Here is a 24,699-nt window from a genome sequence, read left to right as displayed (position 1 = left end):
AAATATTTGCAGCACAAGAAAAACATGTTTGATGACAAGCAGGCCATAATAGAGGGTCTTGCTTTTAGGAGTCATGGGTTTAATTGTATCTCAAGCCGATGATGAGTCACCACTCTTGCTTTCAGTTAAGGAAGCCAAACAATGACTCTGTGAACCTCAGCTCAGAGTGCCCGAGTCCTAGAAAAATGCCCAAATATAGACTGTTTCGTATCACTTAAGTATATCACACAGTAGGATACCATGACCGGCACAACTTATCAAAGTTCCCTGCAGAGTAATTCCCCATAAAGAGATGGCGGTAGGAAAGCAGGAACAGTTCCACAGCTCTGGCTAGAGGAGAGAATAAATGCTGTGCAGAAGTAAAAGAAGAATGCCCACCCATCATGTCCACCCTTTCAAATGTCTGTCCTGGAGAGAGATACATACACCAGGGAGTGTACATGGGAGACAAACAATACGCCAGGCTTGTTGATTCCCCTTTAGAAGGGCTAATTCTTGCAGGATTCACCTTGGCTCCCTGTGGCCAGTGAGGCCAGTGACAGCAGAGCAGAGTTTGAGGCACTGTAGCATTAGGATTACAAATAAAGTCAGCCCTCTGCATCCGCAGGTTCCGCATCTGCGGATTCAATCAATCGCAGATCAAAAGGCCTATGATGGTTGCGTCTATACTGAACATGTACAGACGTTTTTTCTTGTCATTATTCCCTAAACAATACAGTATAACAACTATTTACATAGCATTTACAGTGTATTAGGAATTATAAGTAATCTAGAGATGATTTACAGTATACAGGAAGATATGCATCCTCCTGGTTATGTGCAAACACTACAATAGGGACTTAAGCATCCATGGGTTTTGGGATTCGTGGGGGTCCTGGAACCAATCCCCCATGGATACTGAGGGATAACTGTACTAGCTTGGGAGGCAGTACAGCCAGAATCAGCATCCACTCATTAGCTGAACAACTGGCTTAGGTCATCATTTTTAGGCTTTGAGCTTCTGTGTCTAGTTGCAAGATGGGAATAATAAAAATAAGCAGCTTCTAAGGTCATGGTGCAGATTAAATTTTATAGAAAGCACTTAATATGTGCTTAATAAAAAATGGTACTGTAATTGTTGTATTTTATTATTGTTATTAACATCAAGGGAATATCACCAAGAATGAGTCTCCTATGGATATCAATCAAGAGATAGTAAGCTTCTACTAGGTGGCAAGTACTTTGCTAAGTCCTGGGCATACAGATGCAAGCAGGATGGACACAATCTGCACCTTTATGAAGCTGATGGGCTAACCTAGAGGTACCAGAAGCATGTGTTTTATTTGGCCTGGACATTGTTTGTAAACAAAATAAAACATGTAGCAAACATTTTAAAATTGGGTGACTTCACACAAAAGTCCAGATTTCTGGCTTCTTTTTGAAAACATCAGAAAATCTGGAAGGAAGTGAGATCTCTCTCCACAGGCCAACCTCCTCCTCCCAAGCCCTTACAAGTCCTAAAACACAGCGCCAGCCTTCCACCGGAGACTGGCCCACTGGCTTCTCTAATTAAGATGAAATTCCCCCTGGCTATACATGATGAGGGACCTGGGGGAATTACAAGAGACAAGGAAGCTGAGGACGCAGATCTAGGGGACCAGAACTGAAGCGAGGAGGGAGAAAGGAGACTTGGCACTCACTCTCTTTCACAGGGTTTATTTGTCTCTCAGCTCAGCTCGCCTTGTTTGGCTGGACCCAGAAAACCCTAGAGGGGAATTCTGATTCCAACTTGCTCTTTGCACAGCTAATTATTTGGGGCTCCCAGAAGGTTGGAGAGAACAAGGACTTCCCTAGCAAGTTACAGTTGGACTCGCTTAGTCCCTTTTCTACACCCGAGGGGTCAGAACCCAAGGAAGGGGAGCTATTTGTTTTGGTCTTAAACCAAATCTGCCCTGAGACACAGACAGATGTTCGGACCTGAAAGCAGGAAAGCTACTATTTCAATGCCTAGCATTATTCTCCTTGCTTGCCTTCCCTGGCAGCCTACAGACCCAAAACACACATTTTCCTTGTTTAAACTGCTTACTTCTCTCCCTTGCAAATAGAAGGTAATGTTCAGAAAAAACCATATGTGCCCAAGAATTGCACCCGTCCTCTGAAGTGAGATATTTCATGTTTCCTAGGCAGATACAATAAGGAGACGTCGGGAAGCTAATTGGGATGGATCAGGGAAAGAACCAAAACTCATTCGTACACAACTTGCTAATAAGTATCCACAATTTCCTTCTAATAGGGAATGTATGGTAAGTCCCTTAAAAACAGGGAAACAGGAGAGAAAAATATATACTCCATAGTTGCGAACCCTAACAGAGTGGAACAACCTTCCAGTAGCCCTTATGAAAGAGACTCTTCGTCCATCCAGTTAAAACTATCATCAGTAGTGTCCCTCATTTTAAACAGAACAAAATGGGTGTAGCTGCTGTTACAGGCTGCTTCTAGCCTTCCTTCATCTGAGTACATTTTCACTCTTGGCTGTTCCAACAGAGATTCATCTGGATTTCTTGTCAATTACATAAATCCCTTGAAGACAAGTAAGGCCCATTTTCTAATTACACTTATACTCAAATTCATTTATTCATCCATTCATGTAACACATAGTTATTGGACATCTTCTAAGAGCCAGGCACTGTGCTAGGTCCTGGAGATGCCAAGGTGAGTCGAAACAAAGATAGGCTCTGCCCTCAAGGAATCCAAGCGGAGGCAGATATTAATGAAAAGAGCTCACCAGTATAAAACTGACTCTCAGGGGCCAGCCCCGTGACATAGTGGTTAAGTTTGGCGCACTCTGCTTTGGCAGCCCAGGTTTACAGGTTCAGATCCTGGGCATGGACCTATACCACTCATTAGCCATGCTGTGGCAGCAACCCACATATAAAGTGGTGGAAGACTGGAACAGATGTTAGCTCAGGGCTTATCGTCCTCAGCAAAAATAAAAACATCCAAAAAACAAAAAAACGATCCTCTAAAAAGCATCTAAGGAGAGATATTTGGTACCAGGAGGATCTATAACAAAGAAGTAGTCTAGTTAGGGGGTGTAGAGGCAAATAAATTATCTCAGAACAAATAACACTTGAGCTGACATTTCTAGGCTGTGGGTACCAGATGTGCAAAGGCCTGTAGTTAGACTGAGTAGAGCGAATATAGGGACTAAATAAAGGCCAGTGTGACTGGAGTGGAGAATCCAAGGGACAGAGTGATAAAGAAGAGTGTTAGTGGGGACTGCAAAAACTAATAAAGGGAAACTTCATTTAAAATGGAGTCAGGAGGCCAGAAGGGGGAGCTCTCACGCAGTACCATTCAAGGTCAGTTACAGGAATGATTGTCAATTACAGACCCCAGCAGAAGAAAAGTTCTTAACAGCAAGAATCCTCAATTACAGACCCCAAGAAGAAATGTACATTGCATCCCAAATAGAAATCGACTACCCCAGCAACTCAGCAAATTAAAAACCATCACCACCCTGAACTCTTGCTCTTCTCGGATGGACTTTCATTCAAAACAACCCCTCCCAAGTTCCTCCTTTTTCCCTATAAAATAACGTTCCTCTCTTTTGATTGTTGGACTTGCCTATGGCTTTTGCTATAGCTTAATTGCCCCAAGTTGCAATGCTTTGCTGTTCCCAAATAAACTCATTTGCTAGTAAAATAACTGACTGTTTTATTTTTTTAGGTTAACAGGACCAAAGCTTTATGAGCCACTTCAAGGATTTGGAGCAATGGGAAGCCATTTCAAGGTTTTTCAAGCAGACTGCAGTGGTAGTAGTTGATACCATCATATTTATACTTTGAAAATAATAGATTTGGGTAGAGGGGAGGCAGAGTGGGTCCAGATGGGCCAGTTAGTCCAGACCTCCTAGATGACAGCAGTCTAGGAAGGAGGGTAATCTGGACTTGGATGGCACGGTGCTAGAGGTGATGGAGTGAAGGTGACACATTCTAACAATATTTGCTGTGGGACCAATCCAATGTGCCAGAGGCATCTCAGTGGCCCAAGACATGTACTAACTATATAATTCCTGGCTCTGTGAAGCTGAGTAAAGACATTTAGAAAGACCAAACCAAACAGGACCTGAGCACATCCATATACCCTCATCCCCAGCAGCAGGTCACCACTATGTGCTCTTAGTCACCACAGCTCTGTATTCGAATTTACAGATTCTGAGAAAGACTCCACAAGAAAACCAATTCAATAGGCAAGGAAGAAAATGCTCACCATCGAGCATTGAAAATAAAGATGATAACAAGCAGGTTTTAATGGAAAGTGGTGAAATGTCGAATTTCCATTCTGATGTTATTAGCACTGCTCCTGAATTTTAAAAAATATTTTGGTTAATCAAAACTATGGGTCAATCAACCATTCCACAATGACAGCTCTTGTGGTCATAAATCTTCGCTATTGCCTGAAGCTGACATGGCCTCAGTCCACGGGAGAGTAAGCAGCAAAAAAACTGTTTCTCTTTATTTCCCCCAAAGGGAGTTAAGCAATGAGTAATAAAAGGATATAAATTATTCACAATGCTTTCCAGAAGTCTATGATTCAAGGTTTGGGAGAAATAATGGAAGTGGGGGCAGGCGGGAAACAGAATCCTGAATGGACAAATTTCTTTTGAACATGAAAGGATGAGTTTCTGAGGTAAACCCAACTCACCGCACCCAGGGCTTCAGGATTGACAGCTATGGCCTCTGGTTCTTCCACAGAATGTTTCATTCAGTCCTTATACGTGTCTGGACAATCCTTATTAACCTGCAGTCACCTGAGGAGAGCTCAGTTTCTGTCAGTTTCTTGGATTTTTGTGAGAATGGAGAGAGGGAGAGAGTCGGAGACAGAGGTTAGGGAGAGGGTGAGTCTGGCTGCTCAAGAAAATACTGAGGGAATGTGAGAAGAGGAAGAGGAGGGACAACAGAGTGTCAGCTGGTGGAGGAGAGAGAACACTTTCTGTTTTGGTTTTACTTTTGAGGCATAAGAAGGAGGCATCAGTGTGGTGACAGGTATGGAAGTGGGTAGGAGCAGAAGAGCTGTTTGATTGTTTGTTTATAAATGTGGCCTGGATTAGATATACGGCTCTCCTTCACAGTTTCTAAGAAATAGAAGCAAAAGATTTCAGCAACTTTGAAACTTTGTTCTCTTGCTGAACTGAGTTTCTTTGACTGTAAATGCTCCAAGACTAAATCATGTGCAGCCACTCTTTATAAAGGCTAGAAACACATCTGTTGAACCCACCAGATGTAGGCACTCTACTAGGCACCAGTAATGGTAGAAAGAATTGAAAACCCTACAGGATCTAGCCTTGGCTTACCCTCCTGGTTTTGTCTCCCACTAGTTCTTCTTCAAAACCAAGATCACAGCCATTTTGTTCTCGCAGTTCACAAAGACCACGTCCCGCTTCCCCTCTGTGTACATGAACATGTTGCTTTCCGCACTGAACGCTCTTCCTCACTCGTCCTACAGCACTGTGCCTCCCCACCTTCACCTGTTAATTCCCACCACTCTTTGCATCTCAGGTTAGTGTTACTTCCTTAGAACACCATCTAGAATGCTGAGCTCAGTCAGGTGCCCCTACTCTGGGCACTCACTGGGCTTATTTCAACTAAATCTAGGTAGCATTCCATTATTAGATGGTGTGCAAGAGTTTTGATGGGAGAGACTAAGTCTTTGTCATTCTTGTATCCCCAGCCCCTAGCGCACCACATGACACATACAAAACATCCAATAAATCTTTGCTGAATGAATAAAGATATAAAATACTTGATGCCCAACTTCCAGGAACTTTCAGTGTAGTTAGTGAAGATATAGCCTTTTTTAATATAACACAGCACAAGGCATTATAAAACAAGTGCCTTATGCATAACAAGGTAGGTAGTCAGGGAAAGCAAAGATTACTTTTGGCTGGGGTGATAGGAGCGGCAGCAGCAATGACAATTTCATAAGTGTTATGACATAAACACTATGTTAGTTGCTTTCATAAATACCCCTGTAACATGACAATATTATCCCCATTAACAAATGAGGAACCCAAGGTTCAGAGAGGGTTAAGTGATTTTTCAAAGTCACATAACTGGTAACCAGCAAAGCTAGGATTTTAATTTTGAATACAAGATTTGAAAACACTGAGAATGGGAAGGTGGGTATCCTAGACAGAGAGAAAACACAGACAAATGCTCAAAGGCATTTTGGGGCAACGCATGTCCTGGGGACCAAAACAAAAAAGATTAAGTTGATGCAATGTAGGAATGCTGGGGAGACAATGACAGGAGAGTAACTAGACTGTCAGGGACCCTGCAAGCCAGGCTAAGGAATCTGTATCAGGGAAATCAAGGAGCCATTGGTAGTTTTAGAATAGAGGAAACATGATCAAAGATGAGCATTTGAAAGATTCATCAAGCAGTAGGACATAGGCTGAACTGGGAAACAAGAGGGGAGTTTGTCAAAGCAAAAGCAAACCAACTCAGAGCCTAATGCAACTCTCTAACTCTAAAGGCTCTGATTTCTGGGAATGGAGTGGAAAGGATGGATGTAATTCATACTGTGAAGGAAGAAACCAACGGCTTTTCACAGCTGAGTTAGTATGGCTTTGAAAGAGAAAGAAACTAAAAGAGACTTAAGAATATTAAGCCAAAATAACATGGACACTAATGAGGAAGCCAGCCAGAAGAAGAAGAAGTAACATAGAAGGTACCCATTTGAGGAGAAATCTCTTAAGCATGCTGAATAAGACACTATAGGGAAAATGTCTAAGAAAAAGTTGGAGAATCAGAGAGTGATCAGTGCAAGAAATGCAACATTAGAGCCGTTTGCGTTAAGGTGCAAAGAGAAGCCATGGAAAATGTGGATATATCTTCAAGGGCTAAGAAATAGAAAAAGAGAGTTGGAAGGTATGCAACAAATCTTAGTTAATGCTCACATTAAGATGGTAGGAATATGAAGATTAACAAGTAAAAAATACTAAATAATTAAGATCTTAAATGCCCAATACGACCCAGACACTATTGCCAGAAACTTTTTTATGTTATTCTATAAGAGTGATACTATCTCCATTTTATAAAAACTGAGGCTGAGAAGTAACGTACCTTGTCCAAGGCCATATAACTAGTAAGTGACAGAGGTGGAATCAAAGCTATGTTTGTCTGATTTAGGGAGAATCTCACTCATGCCACCCTGCCTCCCTGGACAGGGCTGTGGTATGGAGGCCATTGGAAGGGAAGAAATTACAGGAGTGGACAGGATGAACTCAGTCAAGGACAATAATGACTGGAGAAGAGGCCACTGAATTTGGGAACTCACTTCTCGGAGATAGTTGTAGTATAAGGACTAAAATTAAACCCCAATATTTTGTGCTGCCTTGACATCTGGGGAAAATCAGTATGGCGTCCAAAGGCCTAACTGCAAGTTCTTCTTCCCTCTCTGCTCCTAGGGATAAAGTCCCCTAGCCAAACAACTCTCCCTTATCATGGGAACCAGGCACCATTCCTGTTTATCACTCAGTAATGGGTTTCAGTTTCCTAACGGCCCTTGGAATTATCCAAACAAGCCAATAACATCTTCCTGCAAGAACCAGAAGTCACCCCACCCTCTTGATACTACAAAGCCCACCTCCCACAGCTCCTGGTTGTTCACTCTGTTCCCAAGTGCACCCCTATTGTGGCCTTGTATGGTGTGCAGCACCCTCCTCCCCTGGGCTATGAGCCTATGTGATTCACAAACTGCTGTCTATCTCATCTATCCAGTGTCAGTGTTGTGTGTTTGGCCATCCCCATAACCCTAGGGTAGAAATCTCTCCTTTATCAACTGGGTGCATAGAGGGTAATTAAAACAACAGAGGACACCAAAGTGTTCACTGTGGAAGTTACATAGTGAAATGCTTCATTTTAATAATTATTGGCTTTACTTCAAGTGAAAAAAATCTGATGAATGAATGACTACTTCCTAATTTTATACAGGAGAAAACTGAGGGACAGAAAGGTTAGATGGCTACTTGGGGTTACACAGTAGTAAACTCTTGTTTTACTTTAATGCTGCATTCTTCCCCAATATTTTCTTGACAAGCTCCAGTCCATATGCTGCATAAGAATTGTATATATCCAGAATTTACAGAAAGCCATTGCAAGCAACAAAAAAAAAGGCAAAAGCCCAACAGAAAAATGGGCCAAGATATGAATAGGTAATTCAAAAAGGAGAAATAGAAATGGCCAATGATGGGAAAATGTTCAAGCTCATTATTAAGCAAAGAAATTCAAACAAAAATCATGATGAACCATTTCTCTGTATCTTTCAAGTTGACAGAGATTAAGAAAATTTACACTATCCAGTGTTGGAGATGTTACAAGGAATTGAAGACTCTCATAGAAATTAGTACCTTTCTGAAAGGCAGGGCAGCAACTTTCATAAAATTTTTTGTTATGTTTTCCATAACAATTTTATTCGTAGGATTGTATCTCAAGGAAGCAACCTGTCAAGTCCATAAAGATGTATGTATGAGGATCTTTGTTCTATTGTTCTTTGTAATATTGAAAAATCAGAAACAATCTTATCAACAGGAGATTAGCTAACTAAATATGGTATACCTATAAAATGGAATACTATGCATTCTTTTAAAATGGTGATGTAGATGCATATTTATCCACATAGAAAGATGATATTAGGTAAAAAAATATATATAGGTTACAAAGCTGTATGTGTAATATTATACACATTATATAAAATTTTGTATATTTCTATAACCATGCACACTGAGAAATTTGGAAAGAAATTTACAAAATTTAAATATCTCTGAGTATTCAAATTTCAAGTGAGGCTTACTGTCTTCTTTAGTTTATCTCAAAGGCACACAATAATAATCGAGGAAAAAAAGGCTTTTCCACTTTGGGGAAAAAAATACATTAAGTAACGAATCTTCTCCTTCAAAAGGAAAGAGTACACTTCAGGAAGAAATTATACAACCTGCTTTGATTTTGTACTTTTATTTCCTTCCAATAGATAAATATGAAATCCTGGAAAGAAGGAAATCCACCATGCACTGCATTTCTCATAGCAAGTACCCTAAACTGAGGCTTTTGTGCCCCTAGTGGGAGGCTGTGGATAGAGTGGAAACCAGACGGAGCAGGGGTTCAACAGGTGCTGGCCAGCCCCTCTCTGATTGAACAGGACACCTTCATGGTGACAGTGAGACTTTCACCCCAGCTTCTCAACAGTGGCTAATTTTTTGCCTTGGACCTTGCAAACTATTCAAACTACGGTTCTAGATAAATTCCATTCTCAGAGATTTCACCTCCTGATAGCAAATACTGCTGTTTCAACATCCCATTTGTGCCTTTTTGCTGTTAGAAAGCTTTGTTAAGGCACAGGTGACCTATAAAATATGTTTCTCAAAACTTAACTCTCTGAGAAATCAGTTGCTGATTTATCTGCCCATTCTGTCATCCAGAGGAGGGCAAAACAGAGCGCACAGAGAGTTTAATTCAGAAAGACAGACACTTAATTAGTTATTCTGAAAAATAACAAACTCTACTATGACATTTTAGAAATTTCAAAATAGAGATCTCCGTGTATCCCATTAGGTGTCTGTCACGGTCCCAATAATATTACTTGTGACAGCTCTAAGAGATGCAATATGCATTGGCCTCCTAGGTCTTTAAGAATGCACAACTTAATTCATCTGAAAGTAGTTGTGTTGTTGACCCCGGGGTCCTTTATATTAGAACAAATTCAGACACAGATTCTGGGACAGTTCTGGAATATTAGATGAGGGTGAATTACAGGCAGTCACACAGCCTAGCATCGTCCTTTAAAGCTTTTTTATGAGGCAGGGCCAAAGGCTGGCAAATCTCTCCTTCACCACAGAGGAAATCTAGGCTAAAAAGGAAAATAAGAAGTTTATGAACTATTAAAAAAAATAAAGCTGCAGAGTTAGGGAGTTATGGATTAAGTTCCGATCCATTAATTATTTTATCCCCTGACTTACAGCTGACTAAAGACGTGCGGCCCTCTGGTGGGTGACAGAAACACTCCCATGCAGAAAACACAGGAAAAGGGAGAGTAATGGCTGGCAGAGTGAGGGGCAGATCCACTCGTTCGAATGTTAATTTATACAAGAATCTGAAATTCAATGATCTCACATCCCCCAGGTAAGAGAAAGATCCGCTCCCCAATTTCATTTGGGAGTCCTATTACATTAAGCAATATTCTGTTTGGCTAGACATGCCATTCTTCTCTTGAAGGAAATTAATTTCTTGATTCTTCCAGCTAATACAATCCCAATTCAGTGCTTAAAGTTTTCTCAGGGCACTACTAGATGAAATAAAGTCCAAAGTACTTCTTGTGGGAACTCAAGATACAGATGGAAACAATAGAGGAAGGACCAGTTAGGGAGGGCAGGGCCCAGAAATGAGGTGTTGACCTGTTCCTCACAAGCCACGTGTGGGATCTGCTAAGAGCAGTCCATATTCTCAACTCTCGGCTGAGTAGGGCTGTTTTATGATTTCCGTAGGAAATTTATTTGTAAGCATTTAAGGCCTCTGAACAGAATAAATAAAAGATTACAAGAAAAAGCAACACAGTGATTCCTGGTTGTTTAAAAGGCAACTCAACAAGCCTTCACCAGCAAAAGGAAAAGGTCAGGATCAATAAAAGGGCCTTTGGAAGGAGATCTGTTTTCAATTTAACACAAATCAATCCTGATGGTGAGCCTTCTGCAGACCAAGGAAACATCAACTATACAAGGAATCCGGCCTTGTTGGGAAAATAAAACTGCTCCGTTTGAAGCTCCTCAAGAACATCAAAACAAAGGCAAACAAACCTTACCCACTCTACCCCTTCCCCAGCCATCTGCCTGATGGGCAAAGGCTGGTTACCCCCCAAAATAAAAACAAGTTCTCAAATATGGAGGTGTTACTACTCATAAATGCAACTTTACTCCAAAAGTGGCTTTTTGGAGACATCATCTTAAGCGTGATGTTAACAAGGGGAATCCCACGTATAAGGAGATTCTGTAGGAAAATACTGCAGGATGCTGAGCATCGTTGATGACAAAACACCTACCCTTGAAGGTGTCCTGTCAAACTCACCACATCCTGCTCTTTTAATAGGCCCAGGAGCCTTTGTAAAGCACTGGCTCAACTACTGTGAGAAGACACTTTTACCATCCTTTGGGAGATATACAATGAATGGCATTTCTTCTCAGCCTTATTTCTTTCACAAATCTGAACGCTTGCTACAATGGCACAGTTGTTCTGAGCATCCATCCCTTCAACACACACATACACACACCACATGCACCCCACACACACCACACATACACCCACCCACACACACCCACATATACACACATACACATACATACACCAGACACACACAATTTTAATTAAAGAATTCATAAACCTAACAGTCGCCCATTGCTGCAACCTTACTTACGCCCAATTCCTAGCTCTTACTATCTATACCTTCTCCTCTTTTTCCTCCCTCACAAGAAAGCATATCAGATTGCAAGGTTGCAAGGGAGTAAGAATCTTAACCTTAAATCTGCTCTTTTTTAGAAGAAAAAAATAAGTCATCTGCATCCTTAAACAATTTAAACATTATTAGAGAAAAACTACTGAGGATCTATCTCACAAACCATCACCACCCTCTAGTGGGATTCAGCATCAAAGTTAGTCTCCTGCCTGGAATGACCTACCACCCCCCGCCACCACACACACACATTTCAACTATATAAATCCTGCCACTATCTCCAAGTCCATCTACTCTATAGATGAAAATCCTTCCCTCTTCCCTCTCTGGACTCTACCAGAGCTCAAAAACTCAAGTTTTCCATGAGCCAGGAAGGGTTATTTGAAGAGTGCAAGCCAAATTTCAGACATACGCTTTCACTACTTAGCAGTGGGGACATGGCAACTGGAGAATGCAGGCCCCATCTGAAGGGGGCAGCAGCCACTCTGTCCCATCTCATTGTTGCCATGTGGGAATGCGGGCCCACTGCAACCAGACCTTGCAGTGTTTTAAGAGAAGTCAAAACTTTGCACTTTATGTTAAATACCCCAATTTGAAATGTTGGCTCAGTAAAGAAAGTTTAGATGACAACAACTCTGTGATCTGCATTGGACCCATGGAACTACTAATTTGCAACCTCCGGTCCCTACCAAACATGTGTCGCTTAACGGTAAATGACACTTGTGTTACAGAGGTGTGGTGAGATCAACATTTAGGTCAATATGCCTCAGAGAGAGACATATACAAATTTATAGGTTATATGTAACTTGAAAATAAAGCAAGTCTTTATCTAGTCTGTCTTCAACTTTACCTTATTTTAAGCTTCAAATAGTGTGTAAGGAGGGCCTGAGATATTTATATTTAGAAAAGAAGGACATTGGTCAAAAAGTTAAGGAACACTGAGCCTGACAGCAAGGCCCGGAGGGCAGGGACCACGCCCTTATGTATTTTATTCAGCACATATCAAGAGCACTAAGAATACAGGTTTGAATGGAACTGATTTGAATCTTTTACAGCACCAGACTCCAGACAACCATTTCATGCATTAGAAATTTAATTTTGCCGGATTGCACATACAGTACCAATAAATTTTCAAACTCTCAGCAAAATATCCCATTCTTTAATCAGATCTTAGTAAAAGCTGCCTGTACCTAAGCATTTTTATTTTATAATCTTAATAGCTCTAAATTCATCTAAAGGGGTAACATGCCTGACACAGAGAATGCATTTAAACTATAATAGTTAAACTTAACTAAAAAAAATAAACAAGAGACTTAACTTTCACGCATCTTGTCTCTCTGTCGAGTAGAGAGAGCGCCCCGTGGCTTGGGCTCTTTTATCAAGAGAATTCCCATACCTTTTTGTCAGATAAACTTATTTGGTTTTCCTTGTGTAATGGGGTGAGTATTCTACAAGGTTGCAATGCCTTTTTTTTCCAACTCAAATTGTCCCTCAGAGGCTCAAAGAGCTCACAAAGTGCTTCGCTGCATGAAAGCGCTGTCTACATTTGTCTGGCAAATATGATGCCAACTGAAAACTTGACGGGTCTGTAATTTGTCACGGGCACCATCGAGCTCCAGGCTGCATCCACCAGAGAGTGAATTCAACTTTATAAAGAAAAGCGTGGAGAGGAAGGCCTTCTAGCAAGATTCCCAATAACCAGAATATGGACACGAGATCCAAAGACTAATAAAACATGGACTGGGGAGAGGGCATTGATGAAGCAGTAGCCTAAGGAGAGAAGACAGAGGATTTGAGCATGTTTCTGTATTGAAGGGAAGTGATGGGCACAGAGAAAAGAGGAAGCTCTGTTACCACTTGTAATCCTATAACAACTCCAGGAATTAGGCCACATTAGGTTTGTTTCTTCAGATGTGGAAACAGGCTCAGAAAGGCTGAGTAACTGGCCCAGTCTTACCCAGCCAGTAAGTGGCTTAACTGGTGTTTGGCCAGGTCTTTCTGGCTCTATAGCCCAAGTCTTGTCACTTCATAATGCCAACTTCCAACAAGTCACCCAGACAGTCAAGTGCATTCAATTAGCTATGCTGTGAAACTACAGATGGCGGAGAGGGTATTGTTCATTTTTTAGCTTAATTTTGTTAAAGATATAATAGACCAACCATAAAAAACAATCTGCCAAGCTATAGAAAATCAGCCCTGTTGCCAGTAAATGTATTTTATACAAGTATATATTAAGCACCTATTAACATATTTGAGATCCCCCAGATACCAGAGACATAGACTTTCAAATACATTCAAACTAAGCTCAAAGGTAACCTTTTTTTTTTTCATTATTACAGAAACGTAAAGACATTTTCATTGAAAAGAATGTTTGTTCACTCAATCACCAAATATTTATTGAGAAACCACCTGGGCCAGAAATTATTGTGGACTCAGGATGACAGAGAGAATTAGATGGAGAAAGCCCATGCCTGGAAGAGCTTGCTTTGCTTTGTTTAAAGTCAGACTAAACAAAGCAAAGGAGGGAGAAGAGCCATTTGTGGTTTTAGATAAATGCTGTGAAGCAAATATTGGGGTGCTCTGATGAGAGAGTAAACGGAAAGCATCCCTTAGATGGCGAGGTCAGGGAGGTCCTCCCTGAGGTGATGATGCATAAATTATAAGATTTAAATCACGAGGAGTCAATCATGAAAGGGGTTGATGAAGGGTGTTCCAGACAGAGGGATATGAGTGTGCAAAGAGCCAGTGAGGATAATGAGCTTACCTTACTCGGGGAACTGAGAGCTGGCCACTCTGAGTGGGTGCAGCAAGCCAGGATGGGGTGTGTAGTATAAGCTGAGGGGAAGAGGTGGGTAGGAGCCAGTCAGACCATCGTGGGTCTTGAACACCACTAGAGTGGGTTTGGATTTTATTCTAAGATCAATGGAAAGCTGTTAAATGATTTGGTCTTAAACAGGGGACCAATATGCACAGATTGGTGATTTTATTTCAGCTGTTGTGTGAAGAACGGATGAGACGGGGACTAGCGTGGAAGTGGGAGACTAGGCTTTGGGAGATAGCACTTGGATGTTCTGCTGAATGCCTACATTCACCCTCCAGATCTACCCTCTACTCTTTCTTACCCTATTGTCTACCTCAGAGGCCAGCTTATATAGATAGAAGCCAAGGGTTCCCTTACCTTCTGACTTCCAGTTGGGTTCAGCCAATGGGAAGCCCCAGTGGAACATTAGGGGAAAGGAGGAGAGAGAAGTTGGGATGTTTATTCCATCAGCTCCCCATCATCCCTCAGGGTTTATCACAGGCGGGCTGTATGCCTCAACCCCTGGCTTCTGGTCCTGTCAAATGGCCTCTCCCACAGCTCTCCCTCAGGGGTCCAATACCCTTCCCTCCCTATTCACCTTTCCTCTCCTTTCCTTTTAGGCCTCGGGCAAAACCAGAAAAGGCTGCTATTAGCCTCAGGGCACTGCACTTGGAGCCTTGTGGTTTGAAAATGATACTTTTATTAAACTCTAGTCAAATTACCCAATTTGTGTTTGCCATCTGTTTCCTGCTGGGTTCCTTACTGATACAGGAAGAGAGAGGCAAGATTTGATTTTGAAAAGTTCAGTTACTGTGATCCTTGACTAATATTCTCTTCTACTTGTGCTTCATGTTTGTGATGTACGGGTCACAAACTCAAAAAAGTTAGCAAGAAATCATACATCTCTTTACTTCTTTAGGAGAATGAACACTATTGATTGGCGAAAGAGATAAAATGCCAAAATCATGAGTATAAGGGTTCAGAAAACAAAATAAGAATTCATAGTCACCAATATTTGATTTCAGGCCAATTACCAAGAGCTCTTGCTAAAGTATTTAGATTTATATTTCTCATTCAATTTTTCATTTATTTAATCAATGTTTATTGGGTACCTACTATTTGCAAGGCACTGTTTTAGGTTCTAAGGATGGAGTAGAGACCAAATCAAAATCCTTACTGTCTTGGAGCTTACACTCTGGTGGAGAGTCAGAAATTAAACAAATCAACACTATCTCATGTGCTCATAAAAAGTTAAGGAGAACATAGAGTGGGAGATTTATGTAAGAGAGAAAGAATATTACCTTTCTTAAAATGTGATATTTGAGTAGATACCAAAAGGAAAGAATATCCAGAGGAAGTATGACCCAGGAGAGGAAACTACTAGAGGCTGAGGGAGGAAGTGGTAGACACTTTTGAGAAAGAGTGAGAGGCCAGGGTGGCTGGAGCAAAGGAGGGGAGGACAGCTAGTAGTCTATGCAGTCAGGGAGATAGGCAGGACAAGCCACTAGCACCTTGAGAACTTTTGGCTTCTATTTTGGGACAAGACGCCATTAGGATTTTGAGCAGAGTAGTGACAGGATATGACTTAGTTTTAAGAGGATCATTCTAGCCGCTGTGTTGCAAATAAGGTGGCAAGGATAGAAGAGGGAAAACTCTCAGGCAAAAGCAGAGGACAGAGATGCTGGTGACTTGGACCAGGGTGGTAGCATCCACCTTTGATAAGCCTTTTAGCTACCCAAGTGGAGATGAGTAGGCATTGGATATATAATCAAAGTCTCAAGTTGAGAGAAGAGGTCTGAACTGGAGATAGAGATTTGGAAAACCTGAGTATATAGGCATGAGCTTGAATGAGACCATCTAGGGAGTGAAGAGAGGCAGAAGAGACAGGTGCTAAGGATGGAACCCTTAGGCATTGTAGGTTGACAGCTCAGAAAGAGGAGGAAGAGCCAGTAAAGGAGACTGAAAAGGAGCAGCAAGTAGGACAGGAAGAAAAACCTAGAGAGTGTGGTGTCCCCAAAGCCAATTGAAAAAAGTATTTCAAGAACAAGGAAGTAATCAACTGGTCATGTGTCACTGATAGGTCAACTAAGAATAGAACTCGGAGTAGAACAATGCATTTGGCAAAGAAGGGACCTCTGGTGACCCAGACAGGTCTTGAGAAGTAGTGGAGTTGAAAGTCTAATGGAGAGAACATGTATAGACAACTCTTCTGTTCTTTGTTGTCAATGGGGAGCAGAGAAATGTTTAGTAGGCAGAAGGAGTTAAACAGGTTTTCTTTTTTTTTAAATGAAGTTTGGAGATATTATAGCATCTCTGAATGCTGCTGGGAATTATCTAGTGGGGAGAGGAAGCCAGATGATGCAGGAGAGAACAGATAATTGCAGGAGCAAGAGGCGATGGGGACCAGGGCACCATGAAGGCTGTGGGCGGGAGAAGAACATTTCATCTTCGGTAACAGAGCACATGCTGTAGTTGCAGATAGGCTGGTGAGAGCGTGTGGAAGTTTCCTCCTGACTGAGCTTTTCTCAGTAAAACAGAAAGTAAGGTTGCCCACATAGCATGAAAAGCAGGGAGCAGCCGTTGGAGGTCCAAGGAGATAAGAGAGTATGAAACAGTCATCCAAGGCAAGTGGGCGGACTAGGGACAGGTAGGAGGATTTCTGGGCAGTTGGGCTGTAAACTGCCTTTAATGGGAATCCATAAATCCCATTAACATTAATGAAAAACATTAACGTTAATCTAAGGTAGAGGGAAAAAGTGAGATACTCTTAAGAGAAAAATACAGAAGATATGGCAATCTGAAGGAGAATTCCAGATGTTACATTTGGTGGTGTTCTCCTAAAATTACCACAGGAGATACCCACCGCACCTGGGCAAGGAGAATGTGGAGGGGAGTTGCTGTAAAGGGAATGCGGGGATCCCCACTTTCCTCGATGGATGTGAGGGATTCAACACTCAAATATATGGAAATATCTTTACTTTAGGTTCTTTCTTATTTAGCCATTCAGGTTCTGAGTATGTGGAAAATAAATCTGAAACTCTACTTTTAAAAGCTTTCTTGTAAATTATTCTTGATATGTAGAAGCCCAGCTCCCAGACATAACAAAAAAAAAAAAGAAAGAATAAAAGACTAACGACCTCTGACATTAGAATTTAAAATGTCTGCATGCAAATCCACTTTCCCTCCATTCTTTTGTAATGCAATAACCAGCGAGAATAAGAATTGCAAAAATGCCAAAAGAGCTACATGGAAATTATACAACAAAGTAGTTTCACAGTGATAGTGAGAAAAGAATATGAAATGAATACAAGATAACATAGAGAGACAGAATCTGGTGTTATGTACATATAAGTGAGCATGTGTGTGTGCACATGAGTGTCTGAGAGAGAGCAAGATAAAAAAACTATTTATTTGCTTTGTTCTCCCTTAGCAAAATCAAAAAAATAGAAACTGCTTTGGTCACATTTCAATAATGTGACACATGGTTCCATTTTAGTTCCAAATGATTTTTCACTAAATGATTTTTGAAATATTTACTTGTAAACATAAAGGAGACCTTTTGAATATCAGACTCAAAAAAATAACAAAATCAAGCAATTATCAAGACAGACTTTCCAATACTCTCTATACTATTTTCTTCTAATTATTATTTCTTACACTCCTAGGCACCACAGAAGTTCAATGCTACAGATGTTTCTCTCTTGGCTTCAGTTAATGGCTTGAACTGTGACAATGAAAGTGAGATAGACTGTTTCATGCCCTATAGCTAGAACATATTAAATAACGCAAACAAGTTTTGAAAAGCCATTTCGCCCATATGATATATCAGCTGCACAGACATTTACTAATGCTTGCTCCCTCCACTCAACCCCCATACTCATTTTCTTCTTTGCGCTACTCCCAGACACATAACGAAAGAAAGAGAAGTTTCTCTACTTGGGCCATGAGAAGAGAGAAAAGAAAAGCCAATGTCTAAAGAATTTCTCCTTACTTTTCTACTGGCTTCCATCAAATCTAAGGTAATTTCATATAGACCCTGGGCTCACATATCCAAAGAGAACTCAGTGACTAATTCAAAGGGCAGTCCAACCAAGGGTAGACACCTCTACGTGTGTATGGTGAGAAATTTGGTGTGGCTCAAAGAGTAAATGATGTGGTACTGAAACACCAGGTGTGGATGATATCACCACTTGCCTAGTCAACATCTACTCTCCCCTACTTTGTTCCTGATTTTTGGTTTTCTTGGAGTGGTCTAGATAAAAATATCCAGCTTCAGAATTGTTTGCATCTAAGAGTGATCAAAAAGACACTAATCGACCAACAGAATCATTAAGAAGTTGCTTGGTGGGGCTTCCAGGAAAATATGTTGAAAAGGGAAGACTCAGATGACATAAACAGTTTGTGAGCTTTTCCCTTTTGCCCATTGTCCTTCCCTCTTTCTCACACCTGTAATGGCCACAGATGTAGCAGCCAGTTTGTAACCATGAGGACAGAAGTCCCATGGCAAGGTATGACTGAGAAGAAAGACAGCAGGAGCTAGGTCCTGATGGTACTCTGAACTTGTTGAAGTATCCTGGGAAAAATAACCCCCTTTTTGGTTAAGTCACTTGTGATGGTTAAATTTATGTGGCAATTTGGCTTGGCCAAAGTACCTAGATATTTGGTCAAATGTCTGGATGTTGCTGTGAAGGTATTTTTTTAGGTGAAATTAGCCTTTAAATCAGTAGACATAGACATTGTCTTCCATTGGATGGGTGAGTCTCATCTAATCAGTTGAAAGCCTTAAGAAAAAAACTGACCACCCCTGAAGAAGAGGGAATCCTGTCCACAGACTGCCTTCAGACATGAGCTGAAATATCATCTCTTCTGTGGGTCTCCAGCCTGCCAGCCTACCCTGTGGATGTTGGACTGAGAGTCTGCACAATCCTATTAGCCAATTCCTTAGGATAAGTCAATCTCTTTCTCATATATATAGACATACTTTTATATATACACACACTTATGTATATAAATGATATATTTATCTCATATATATATAAAAGGGAGAGATCTCTGCTGTTGGTTATGTTTCTCTGGAGAGCCCTGACTACTACACCATTAAACTGGGTGTCTGCTCATTGCAGCTGAATGCGATCCTCTGTGACACATCTGAGATCTACCACTTCCTGAGCTGTGTCACTGTGTACATGCCTTTGTGACCCTCAGCCTCCAAATCTTTAGAATGGGAATATGAGTGATACCAACTCCATGGGCTGGTCATCAGAGCTGCATGAGATAGCATGTGTAAAAGTGCCGTCTAAGTTATAAAGCCCAAGGGAAATGCTAGGGAGTATTGTCATGACAGGCTCACTGTGCCATTTCACAACCATAATTCTTCTTCATTGATGGTCACATCCATTTACAATAATAATTACCTTTAAATCTGACTATTAAAAAGTCATTATATTATATGCCAATTATATCTCAATAAAGCTGGTGAAAAAGTCATTATAGAACAATCGTAAGATCAGAAAAGCACAGGGAAGAAAACATCCAGCCACCCCCACCCCATAGCAACTGTTATCTACTAACAACTAGCGTTTCTTGAGTTCGTATTATGTACCAGGCACTGTGTGAAGCACTTGAATGCATTATCTCCACCATATGGAGGTAGGTACCATTTTGGTACCCACATTGTAGATGACAAAACTAAGGATTAGAGCGGGTAAATAACTCACTCCAGGACATACAGTCAGTAAGTGGCAAAACGAGGATTCAAACCCAGGTCTCAATGATGCCAAAGCCCATGTGCTTAACCACTAAGTTACATGGCAGGCGGTGGGCTGTGTTCTTTAAGAATGTATTTGCTAATGCAGATGTGGAATGTGATTGGGTAACCCTCACAACAGTAAAAACAGCATATGCACATTGCACAGTATATAAATGAATCAAGATTCTCATATTCCAGGGCAGCGAGCTCTCTTGCTCAGGATAGCATTTTAATTTGAAATGAAGAGGAAGACTCTTCCATATTAGCTACTCCTGCTAACACTGCCTTTTACTTCAGATAAAGACATCCTTTCTGTCACGCACCTTGAAGTTTATCTGCAGAAGGCTGGGTTTATCCATTTCAAACTGCCCCTACATCCATGATCTCACTTTATTTTCCCTATGGCCTCTGAGTCAAGAAGGGCAGGTATTAGTAACTCCATTTTCCAGGTGAAAGAACTGACCCCAGGAGAGGTTAAGTAAGTCACTCGAGGTCACACAGCAAGTCAGTGGTACAAGCAGGATTGGAAAGCATATCTCCTGATATCCAGCCCAGTGCACTTTCCATTATTCTGTGCTCCCTCCACCTGCCACTTCCACCACTCCTGAGGGGTTTCAAGTTGAGGGGCAAGCTATCAATTCCTCACGTCCTGTCCTATCTGGATAGGAAAATGCACATGCGCGCACACACACACGAGCACACACACACTCACGCTAGATACTTTGTAATTGAATCTGCCAAAATGGTTTTATAACAGTCCAGTCAAGGATGCAGAAAACTCCCAGTCTGCCTTGCTGAAACAGGGCCCAGAGTGTCAATTTCATCATAAAAGAGGATTTCCTCAGTGGTGGGTTGGTGGGTGGGTGGGTGGGCAGGCAGCTGGAAGGACTGCATTAACAATGGCACAGTGGACTGCAGGGTAAAAGCTCTTTTAACTTTCATTGCTATTAAGCAGGGACAATGCAAACCCAGACTGGGAAACAGGCATGCCGGAGAAAGAATACAGAGGAAAGTTTCCCCTTAACCCTTCTGTGACTTTTTCTCTATCTCTAAATTGCAGGGTATTAAACATAGTGCTTTGGGAATAACAAATGAATATTTTGACTCATTCTATATGATATTTATAAAAAGTAAAGAGCAAAAGATTACTGATTAGTGAAGAAAAAAAATCCCAGCATGAGATTTTTATTTCATCCTTTATGGTCATACTCAGTCTTACCTAAAACCAATGAAAGTACAAATGGAGGTAACATTCTACGTTGTTAATTTAGCACCAAAGCCAAAATTTTCAGATGAAAACATTTGCCTTTCATAAGCTAGGCAAGCAGTCAGATATTTGCCTTCATGGCACTGGCCACAGCAAAGCAGAAGTTAACTTCCCTTCTCTCAGCTGGTTAGAGGAGTGGACATCATAAGGCAAAAAGAGGAAATGCAAGAATTAAAGCTCAGAGATGAAAGACTGGCATTGGGGATAGACGTTCCCAGGAAACTGAAATAAGAAGGCTTCTAAATATGCTGTCAAAACCAGTGCCAGTGATGTGGCCGGCCCGTGGTCTAGTGGTTAAGTTCCCCATGCTCTACTTTGGTGGCCCAGGTTCAGTTCCCAGACTTGGACCTACACCACCCATCTGTGGCCATACTGTGGCAGCGACCCACGTACAAAATAGAGGAAGATTGGCCACAGATGTTAGCTCAGGGTGAATCTTCCTCAGCTAAAAATCAAAAACACACCAGCACCAGTGACCTCTCCTCAAGTGAGGGACAGCACTAAGAGCTATACTGTCTAGGGGCCGGCCCCATGGCTGAGTGGTTAAAAGTTTGGTGCACTCTGCTTCAGCAGCCTGGGTTCCTGGGTTTGGATCACAGGTGCCGACCTACACCACTTATCATCTATGACATAAAGTAGAGGAAAATTGGCATGGATGTTAGCTCAGGGCTAATCTTCCTCAAGCAAAAAAAGAGGAGGATTGGCAATGGATGTTAGCTCAGGGTGAATCTTCTCCCTGCTCCCCCAAAAATAATGAAAAAAAAATAAAAAGCAATACTGTCTAGAATGATGTTACCTAGAAAATAATGAGAAAACCTCAAGTATCTTTTTTTGTGCTACACTAGCAAAAGGAAGTTTAGAAACCAGAAGACTGGTCACTTTCTCAAAAAGGAATTTGCCACAGACTCACAAATGTTCAAAATGTGGACCAACTTTCCTTTCAAACAAGAGTTAAAATCAATGCTTAAAACAGAAAGAGATTTCATCTAAAATGATTTGAAGCCCACCAATTTTGGCTGGGCAGTGAGGTTAGTGGGAAAGTTGAAGGAAAAGCTACAAAAAGAAGTGAATCAAATATGCTTTCACTAAAAATTCTGGTTGCCTTGTGATCCAGTCATAGTACCACATCACTGAAAGAAAACTGCAATTCAGGATCTAGAAACTTCTTCCCATTTTTACTTAGACATATGACAAAATACAAAAGGGAGAAGTCTCTTTTTAATGCACAGAAAGTACTATAAAATTATTCGTTTACATTGCTGCTTTTCTCAAGATTCTTGGGGCTGGCCCAGTGGCACAGTGGTTAAGTGCACACATTCCACTTCTGGGGCCCAGGGTTTGCTGGTTCGGATCCCAGGTGCAGACGTGGCACCGCATGACAAGCCATGCTGTGACAGGCTTACCATATATAAAGTAGGGGAAGATGGGCATGGATGTTAGCTCAGGGCCAGTCTTCCTCAGCAAAAAGAGGAGGATTGGCAGCAGACGTTAGCTCAGGGCTAATCTTCCTCAAAAAAAAAAAAAAGATCAAGATTCTTCATGAGGTTGGCAGCTGGCTCATGAACACTCTCCCTCCTGGCTCTTACCCAAACACACCAGCACCCAATGTGGGCAGCCTGTCCTGCTGGCTATCTTCATCTCTCAACTCTTTATTATGTAATTCAACCAAACTTCTCAATTTCTTTAGTTTTCTTCCACTCTGTTTAGTTTTGAGAGGACCTGGTTGTTTACTGAGGGAGCACACATTCTTCCTGTATAGAAGCTACAGAAATGGTGAAGATCATGAATATCGGTACATTAATAATTTTATCCCATAACACATTATTACATTTTGTCCCTTAGAATTCCATGGTCTCAGACAAACTCAAAAGCTAGCACTTTAACAGAGGAGAGTTTCAAATGGGAGACCAGGAATTCGAGACACCAAAAGATCCAAGAGACTCCAGTCTGCCTGCAGAGATCATGGTCTTCCTACAATACCAAAGATAACCATAGGAACTAGGGTTGAAAAGAGACCTTTTTCCCCATATCATTTTGATCAAGTCAATAAATGCTAGTATATTCCAGGCCCCGGGCTAGGTAGTAGGAATACAGAGATGAATAAATCAAGATCCTTGTCCTCAAAGAGGTCACAGTCTAATGCAGTGTTTCTCAAACTGTATTCCTTAGAAGAGGTGTCCCTTGTAAAAGGGGTTCCATGGCCCAAATACTTTAGGAAATATGGCTTACTCAATATCATTTTGGATATTTTTCATACCCATCCTAATCCTAAATTAAAGAAACTTTGTTTCTTTACTCCAGTATTTTCCCAAATTTAATTCATCACTGACCTATTTGCTTTGTAAAGCAGACACCTTGAGGTGAGCTTACAAATGTTGACACACAGTTTCTACCTTTAGCTTAAATAGATAAATAATTGTCATTTTTAAGATAAAATAAGGATAATGGAAACATTTTCATATAAAGTAAATTGCATTTCAACCAAGAATGCAAGTGAATCTAAATGTTGTCTAAACTTTTCAGTCTCTCTGTCTGCTCTCTGCAATGAGAAAGTGAGCAATAAGGAGAAACACGCCTTGTTTGGGTATCTATTTTGCTGGTGGAGGCAGTGGGAGAGGTGTCTAGCTTTCAGGGATATTAGGAGAAATTGTAGTAAAACCAAACCCTTTGGATGCATTGGGGTTATGATCAGGAAAATGTTCTGGCATCCAGAGAGTGGATGGTGACAATTCCCTCATCAGTCCAGTTCCATAGCATGGTTCTACAGCCAGCTGCAGCATCAATGGGTATTTTCTCACCAGGCCAGTTCTACAGTACAGTTTTGGGCATTGCTTCAGAAGCTTAGCCTTAAGCCTGTTTTTCTGAGACTCCCAATGATTCTTTGAAATGCTTCATATCCTTTAATAAATTCCCTTTCTATTTAAACTAGCCAGAGCAGATTCTGGTGTTTGCAACTAACACCCCCAACCATATTTTCCTTCTCCCACATCCAGTATCCAGGCAAATAATTGTTTTAGTCATTCACAACCTAACATTTCCCTCTTAGGAAACTCTAATCCAGTGGTATTTTTCTGTGGAATCTCCCCCGCCCTCCTTTACCTCCAAGCCATAAGTAGTAAATGAGACTGACTCAGTTCTAGAATCCCACCTGCATTCCTTTTTCAACTCAATCTTCTTTCATAGCCTAAGGCTAGCCTATTTATTGTATGAAATAGACTTTTCTGTCAGTCAACATGGCAACATCTTTGGCTAAGTCAAAATCCCAGCTCTTCATTTATCTTTTGAGTTGTAAGTATGTCTCTGGACACACCAGTGCTTTGAACCCAATATTTCTCTCTCTATCCCATTCTTCAAAAATCATTTCATTTGCTTTTTGGGGTTACACTTTGCATAGCTCTTCCA

The 24,699-nt window shown here is 41.1% G+C and overlaps 1 protein-coding gene across 5 annotated transcripts in view; it reads right to left on the bottom strand.

Annotated features, from left to right (window-relative positions):
- Positions 1–24,699, bottom strand: part of FHIT (fragile histidine triad diadenosine triphosphatase) — a 1,347,126-nt gene that overhangs the window by 923,626 nt on the left and 398,801 nt on the right. The window contains exon 1 of one of the 5 annotated variants that reach the window (XM_014731567.3): positions 4,687–4,927. The exons of the other annotated variants lie outside the window; for them this stretch is intronic. The gene's annotated coding sequence lies outside the window, so the exon portion shown is untranslated. Of the gene's footprint in view, positions 1–4,686; positions 4,928–24,699 lie in introns of those variants that run through there. 5 annotated transcript variants of the gene reach the window in all.

This window comes from Equus caballus, chromosome 16 (assembly GCF_041296265.1).
Source record: "Equus caballus isolate H_3958 breed thoroughbred chromosome 16, TB-T2T, whole genome shotgun sequence".
NCBI lineage: Eukaryota > Metazoa > Chordata > Mammalia > Perissodactyla > Equidae > Equus > Equus caballus.
This window is presented reverse-complemented; position numbering and strand designations above follow the sequence as displayed.